The sequence below is a fragment of the Loxodonta africana genome, chromosome 3 (genome assembly GCF_030014295.1).
Source record: "Loxodonta africana isolate mLoxAfr1 chromosome 3, mLoxAfr1.hap2, whole genome shotgun sequence".
Classification (NCBI taxonomy): Eukaryota; Metazoa; Chordata; class Mammalia; order Proboscidea; family Elephantidae; genus Loxodonta; species Loxodonta africana.
The window spans coordinates 74,574,927-74,582,792 of NC_087344.1; the positions used below are offsets into that span (position 1 = coordinate 74,574,927).

The window sequence follows — 7,866 nt, forward strand, 5'->3', positions numbered from 1 at the left end:
TGTCCCTTAGAAGTGAGGAAGGAGAGACTTCATTTTGCTTACTTTGAATATGTTATCAGGAGAGATTAGTCCCTGAAGAAGGACATCATGCTTGGTAAAGTAGATGGTCAGCATAAAAGAGGAAGACCCTCAGTGAGATGGGTGGATACAGTGGCTGCAACAATGGGCTAAAACATAGCAACTATTGTGAGGATGGTGCAGGACCGGGTAGTGTTTCGTTCTGCTCTACATAGGCTCCCTGTGAGTTGGAACCGAGTTGACATCACCTAACAACAACAGCACTGGTTAGAAAGAAGCAAGTCACAAATCCCCCCCGTACTCATGGGGAGGGGATTACACAAGGGTGTGAACCCAGGATTTGGGGGTTATGGGGGCCACTCTAGGGTCTGTCTATCACACCGGACAATGACATCCCATCCGGCAGCACAAGAGGTTAAGTCACTGCTCTGGATTTAGTAGCAAGTAGGGTTTTAGACTTGAACCAGGAACTCTGGCTCCAGGGCTCAGGCTCTCAACCATCAGGCCATATGGCATCACAGGGCTGCTTGTGGAGAAAATGCATGCAAGGTGCTGAGTATAGGACCTGGGGCAAGGCCTCATAAATGTTACCTAACACCTGTTTGTGGCTCGTCCTCTTCTGGCATGTCTGCTGGCCCCCTGTATGCACGTGGAGGCCATATCCACACACAGCATAAGAAAACGCAAGCTCCAGAGCACAGGAGAGCAAGGTGGCTTTCCTGGGGAGGTGGAGGAGTGACATTGCACATTCCTTCACCTGAAACACCCCTGACCCATCTCTCCTGATTTCTCGGGCCTTGACTTAAAAGCCACTTCCTGTATGTATTACTTTCCCATTGCTGCTTTATAATAAATTAGTGACTTCAAACAATGTAAGTTTGTTATTTTACAGTTCTAGAAATTAGAAGTCCAAAGTGGGTCTCACTGGGCTAAAATCAGGGTGTAGGCAGGGCTCTGATCCTTCCTGCAGGCTCTAGGGGAGGCTCTGTCTTCTGGCCTTTCCCAGCTTTCAGAGTCTGCCCTTCTCAGCTCCATCTTCAAGGCCAGCAATGGCCAGGTGAGTCTTTCTCACATCGAGTCACTCTGGCACTGATTCTTTTGCCTCCTGATTCTGCTTCTAAGGAACCATGTGATTATGCTGGGTCCACTCAGGTAATCCAGGATAAACAAAACAAACCAAATCCATTGCAGTCAAGTCAATTCCGACTCATAGATATCCTATACAACAGAGTAGAACTGCCCCATAGGGTAAATCTTTATGGGAGCAAACTGCTATGTCTTACTTCCATGGAGTGGCTGGTGGGTTTGAACCACCAACCTTTTGGTTAGCAGTGGAGCATTTTAACCACCGCACCAAACTCCCTATTTTAATGTCATCTGATTAGAAACCTTAATTTCATCTTCAATCTTAATTTCCCTTTACCATGAATCTCCTAGGACTGTCATAACTAAGTACCACAAACTGAATGGCTTAAGACACCTAGAAATTTATTGTTTCATGGTTCTGGAGGCTAGAAGTCCAAAATCAAGGTGTTGGCAGGGGCACGCTCCCTCTGAAGGTTCTAGAGGAAAATCCTTCTTCACCTCTTCCTACCATGTGGTGGTTCCTGGCAATCCTTGGCACTTTGCGGCTCATAGATATATCACTCCATTCTCTACTTCTATTCTCAAGCGGCTATCTTCCCCGGTGTCTGCGTCTTTTCTCCTATTTTTATAAGGACAATGGTCATATTGGATTGGGGCCTGCCCTTCTCTTAGTATGACATCATGTTAATAACATCTTCAAAACTCTATCTCCAAACAAGGTCACATTCACAGGCACCAGGGGTTAGGCCTTCAACATACCTTTCTGGGGTACACGGTTCGGCCTATAACACCATGTAACATAACATTCACAGATTGTGGGGACTGGAAGGTATAAATCTTTAGGGGACATTATTCTGCCTACCAAAGGAGCCTTGGCAGGGCAGTGGCTCAGCACTTGTCTGCTAACAGAAAGGCTGGTGGTTTGAACCCACCAGCCGCTCCTCAGGAGAGAAATGTGGCAGGCTGCTTCTGTAAAGATTACAGCCTTAGAAACCCTAGGGGGCAGTTCTACTCTGCCCTGTAGGATCCAAGCATAAGTTGGAATTGACTTGACAGCAAGAGTTTCTTTTTAAATTCTGCCTACCACACTTCCACAGAGGGTCTGGGTTGGGTGTTAATGGCTGCTGCTCCTGCAGTATCCTTCACTTGTGTTATCACGGCCTCTTCGGGGCCTCAAACTCACATGCCCTTTGAGGCAGGGAACCAATGTAAATTAATTTCTTGAGTGTAAGATAATAAGGAGTGGTAGCACTGTGGCAAAAAGGAAAGCCTGTTTCAAATTCAAATATTTTAAACCACTAGCCTGGTCAAATAAAATTTGTGGGCTGCCAGCCTGTAACCTGGTTCCCACCTGAGTACCTGTGGTCCGCGTCTGGGGCTGTTAGAGGCTAGCACATTCCACTCCTTTGTGTGAGGCACTCCCTTTATGCAGACCAATCAGGAAAGGCTCTCCTTCTTCTGGGCTGTTAGCCAGGTGCCCTTGTGCAGTGCACAACCTGCACACTGTCCATGGCCGGCCTGCATGCCAGTCTTGTCAGCTGCTCTGTTCCTGGTGCCTAGTATGGCGAGTAATGCATAGCACAAATGCAGATTCCATATGCATTGAATGTGTAGTCGAATGAAATCCAGTGTCTTCTCACTCTCCGCCCTGTTCAGGAACATATGACTTCCTTCCAAAGAGCTGGGACAAAGGCGGCCAGAGGGTCAGCTTTTCTTGACAGGCGTCAGCCATGGGCACGGGTGCAGCGCATATGGGTGGATGCCCGTGTGTGAGCGTGCATGTGTATCAGTCACAGGCTTCAGTGAGTCAGAACCCCAGGTCTTTGCGCCTTTGTGGGAAATCACCATGGCCTGTGACCAGAAGGCCGGCCTGAGGCAGACAGCTGGAGGGGGTTTCCCCTGCCCTGGCAGCTGCCCCAGCTGCCTCTTTCCCACTGTCTCCCACCCCCACATTTGAGATTCCCTGGAGGTCGGGCCTGGTGTAATTACAGGGTATCTGCTGCCTCCCTATAAATCTGGTAGACTTTTTGGCCTTGTCAGATTAAAACTTACCTATCAACCCGCCGCAGTCCTCTAGATCTCCCTAAATCTGTACTTGGGAGAGAATTTATGGCCAGGAATTGCATTTTGCAAAATGATTAAAGTTGCCAAACAGCCATAAAAAGTTGCAGGAGGAGATATGGTTTTTTTGAAAGTCTGCTTAATTTATAAGGGGTGGAAGGTTTATTGTCATTTAGAGTCCGCAGCAAGGCATCGATGGAGCGTTCGGCGGCAGCTGTGCACAGCTGCGCTCGCTTTATGCCTTTTACATGTTTTTAAATTGCCCTGTTTGAATCTGGCCTTCTGCAGCAGCAGAAATGCCCCAGCGCCCCAGTTTTCAGGAGAGAGGCTGCTCACCCTGCCCTCTGATGCTCAGCACCCCCTGCCCTCTGATGCTCAGCTCCCCTCACGCCCCCACCCCCACCCAGGCTCACCTCCTGGTGGCATTTCTAGCTCCTCTCACCCCACACTGACCACCCCATCCCACCCCATCCCATTCCACAGTCCTCTGCCAGCCCCTCTGCAATGCTAACACGCACTCACATGCGTCAACGCTTTTGGGTTTATAGGCGATTTCACGTGTAGCTTCCTAGTACTTATCACCTGGGATTAAATGATTAAACAAGATAAAACATGTAAAGCTGTAAACAGAAGCCTGCTACCCAGTGAGCTAATAAACAGAATTAGGGCTTCTCTTTATTGACCACTTACGAGGTGCCAGGACCTCCGCTCTGAGCTTCACATGCGTTCATTCATATAATCTTTGCTGCCACCCTATGAGGTAGCTGTTAATTGTATCTAGGTTTAGGATGCTTAAAGAGCTTAAGCCCAAGGTCATGCAATAAATGCTCATTGAAAACAGGCTGTTATTATCAATATTACTAGGATGGAAGCCTTATCTGTTTTGCTTCCAGCTTGGCACATAGTAGGCACTCAGTAAATACTGATGAATGCAAGCATGCATGAACTGTGCTGTTGTAATTGCCTGTTTAATGGTTTCTCTCCCTACTCCCATGAGTGCAGAGATCAGACCTTGGTACCTGTCTAACCTCAGGCCAGTGCAAGGTACATAATAAGTGTTCTTTACATATTTGAAGGTGGTTAGGTAACCCTATGAGGAATGTTGGGGCAGTGGTGGTCCAGTGGTAGAATTCTTGCCTTCCATGCAGGAGATCTGGGTTCGATTCCCAGCCAATGCACTTCATGTGTAGCCGGCAGGGACAGATTACCCAATAAGCAAGGTATGCATGGGCTTACTTGTGCTTACTGACTAATCTGTAGTGCCCAGTTTCACATGGGTTTCACCATAACCATGTGAAATTGTGCACTACAGATTAGTCAGTAAGCATAAGTAAGCCCATGCGTACCTTGCTTATTGGGTAATCCACACCTGTTAGCCACCACCCATCTGTCTTTGGAGGCTCGTGTGTTGCTATGATGCTGAACAGGTTTCAGCAGAGCTTCCAGGCTAAGACAGACTAGGACGAAAGGCCTGGCAATCTATGTCTGAAAACCAGCCAATGAAAACCCTACGGATCATAATGGTTTGATCCACAACCGATTATGGGAGGGCCCAGGACTGGGCAACGTTTCATTCCATTGTGCATGGGGTCACCATGAGTCAGGAGCCGACTCCATGGCAGCTGACAACATGAGGAAGGTGTTAGGAATTCTATCTTGCAGAGGAGGAATTGGAAGCTGAGAGGGAGTAGATACCTGTTCAAATCACATTGCTAGTTAGTGGCAGAGCTGGAATTCTGGATTTCAAGTCCAGCCCATTGTTTTTCACCACAGCCCAGCTATCAACTTGCTATGCCCTTGGGGAAAGATTCAGAAGATTTCCTTTTTTCATCATTATCATATCTAATATTTATTAAATACCTATTATGAACCATATGCAGATGCTATCTCAAATAATCCTTACAACATACTTGCAAAGCAGGCGGTTGACCAACTTGCCAACAATTGGCTGAGCTGAAACTTCTGCCCGAGTGGGTGTGACTCCAGAGACAGGCAATTAAAACCCAGGAAGACAATTGCTGTAACTGATCTCCAGACCTAGCTTGGCAGGGGGCCGGAAGAGTGTCAGGGAAGGCTTCCTACAGAAAGCGATTTCTAAGCTGACGTTTGAAGGATGAGTAGGGGTTTGCCAGATAAATGATGGGGAATAATGTTTCAGGCAGAGGGAATAGAATGAAGGCAAGAAAGAGCAAGGCCGGTTGAAGGACGTGGACGTTTCAGTGTGGCCAGATGCAGTCTTGAATTTCCTTTGGAATTCATAACTCCATCTCTCTGGGGTGCAGAGATGCTCAAGGTGGCTGAAGGTAGGCTGTGGGTTGAGCTGCTCCCCCACGTCTCCATCAGCAGTGCCCTCTTCCCTCCTCTCTTTCCCAGGATCAGGCCCACTCACCTCCTGTGAGCATTAGGAAACTAGAGAGCTATCTGCTTCTGGCCTGTGTTGGATGAATTGGGCCCAACTTGGACTTGATCCAGAGCCCTGATGGCACAGTGGTTAAGAGCTATGACTGCTAACCAAAAGGTTCACAGTTTGAATCTTCCATCTACTCCTTGGAAACCCTATGGGGCAGTTTTACTCTGTCATATAGGGTTGCTATGGCATGTTTTTTTTTTTTGTTGTTTTGTTTTGGACTTGATCCAGAGCCCCTGAACTTGCCTCTGTCCCTCTATCCATCTTTTAGGGCTTTTCCCTTCCTCCCATCAGTCTGGGCCTGGTGGGGAAAGGAGCCTCTTCCTCTGCTTTCCTTGTTCCGCAAATGCTCCAAGACCTGTAGGCTAAATACTTCTCCAGGGTCTTCATTTATTCATTCATCAAATATTTTTTCAGCACCTACTATGTTCTGGGCCCTGTTCTTGGGGCTAGTAACATAGCAGTGAACACAGCAGACCAGACCGTTGTCCTCATGGAGGTTACAGTGATCAAATGAACAAGCAAGATGATTTTAGGGGGTGACACGTGCCTTGATGTCAGTAAAACAAGGTAGTGTACAGGCAGTGGTCAAAGGCATGGGTGATGGGCTAGCATGTAGGGAAATCTGCTCCAAAGAGGCAAACCGAGATTTAAATGAGAGGGAGCCAATCAAAGGAAGAGCTGGAGGAGGAACATCCCAGGCCAAGGGAACAACAAGTGCAAAGGCCCTGAGGTTGGAACGAACTTTACTAACTGAAGGAAGAGAAATAAGGCTGGCGCTTAGAGAGCAATGGGGAGAGAAGTAGGTGTTGGGGAGAGAGGAGAGGTGGGCAGGGATGAGATCATGCAGGGGCTTGTAGGCCATGGTCAGACTTGAGATTGTTCCCCAAGTGAAATAGGGAGCTCTTGGAGGGTTTTTTTATTTGTAAAGGATGCTCTACCTTCTGCGTTGAGAATTAAAAACAAACCAACCAGTGGCCATCAGCTCCGACTCATGGCAGTCCCATGTGTGTCAGGGCAGAAGTGTGCTCCATAGGTTTTCAGTGGCTGATTTTTCAAGAAGTAGATTGCCAGGTCTTTGTTCTGAGCTGCCTCTGGGTAGACTGGAATCTCCAACCTTTTGGTTAGCGGTTGAGTGTGTTAACTGCTTTTACCACCCAGGGACACTATGTTGAGAATAGACAGTAGATTATCAAGAGTGCTCATAGCCAAGCTCTTTTCCAGATACACTGTGCACTGTCAACCCCTCTGCCAGGGATGCCTTTCCCTTAACTTCCTAGACAGTACTATTCAATCCTCTGGACCCAGCTCCAGCTGCCCTCTGTTGTTGTTATTGTTAGGTGCCACTGAGTCGATTTTGACTCATAGTGACCTTATAGAACAGAGTAAAACTGCCCTATAGGGTTTCCACGGAACGGCTGGTGGATTCAAACTGCTGACCTTTTGGTTAGCAGCTGAGCTCTTACCCAGTGTGCCATCAGTGCTCCAGGTGCCCCCTAGGTGGGTATTATGGATTGAATTGTGTCCTCCAAAAATGCGTGTCAACTTGGATAGGCTGTGATTCCCAGTATTGTGTGCTTCCCCACCATTCTGTGATCTGTCGTGCTATTCCGAAGTGTTGTAAATCCTACCTCTGTGATGTTAATGAGGTAGGATTAGAGGCAGTTATGTTAACAAGGCAGGATTCAGTCTATAAGATTAAATTGTATCTTGAGTCAATCTTTTTTGAGATATAAAAGGGAGAGGGGAGCAGAGAGACAGTGGGACCTCATACCACCAAGAAAGAAGAGCTGGGAATACAGTGTGTCCTTTGGATCTGGGCTTCCTGTGCTGAGAAGCTCCTAGACAAGGGGAAGGTTGACGAGAAGGACCTTCTTCCAGAGCCGACAGAGAGAGAAAGCCTTCCCCGGAACTGATGTCTTGAATTCAGACTTCTAGCCTCCTAGCCTGTGAGAAAATAAATGTCTGTTTGTTAAAGCCATTCACTTGTAGTATTTCTGTTATAGCAGCGCTAGATAACTAAGACGGTGGGTTCTCCTCCCCGCCCGCATGGCAGGCAGAGAAGATCTGTGCCTTTCCTTGCCATTATACAATTCCAACTGAGAGCTGGGGTTCCGTGGCAATGCCTGTCTCTGGGTCTCTCTCCCCATGGGACCAGGAGCTCCTTCAGCACCAGGACAGTGCTGCCTTAGCTCTGAGAGCCTGGGGTCTGGCATGCAGCCCAGCTGGTGGGCTGCCTGACAAAGGCTTTCTGGGTTGACACCAACCCTTTGAGGGCAGAAGTCATCAACACT

General features: G+C 47.9%; 1 non-coding gene across 1 annotated transcript; it reads left to right on the forward strand.

Annotated features, from left to right (window-relative positions):
* Nucleotides 1-4,272: 4,272 nt before the first annotated feature.
* TRNAG-UCC (transfer RNA glycine (anticodon UCC)) lies at nt 4,273-4,343 on the forward strand. The gene has a single exon. It is a non-coding gene; the product is annotated as a tRNA-Gly (tRNA).
* Nucleotides 4,344-7,866: the final 3,523 nt, after the last annotated feature.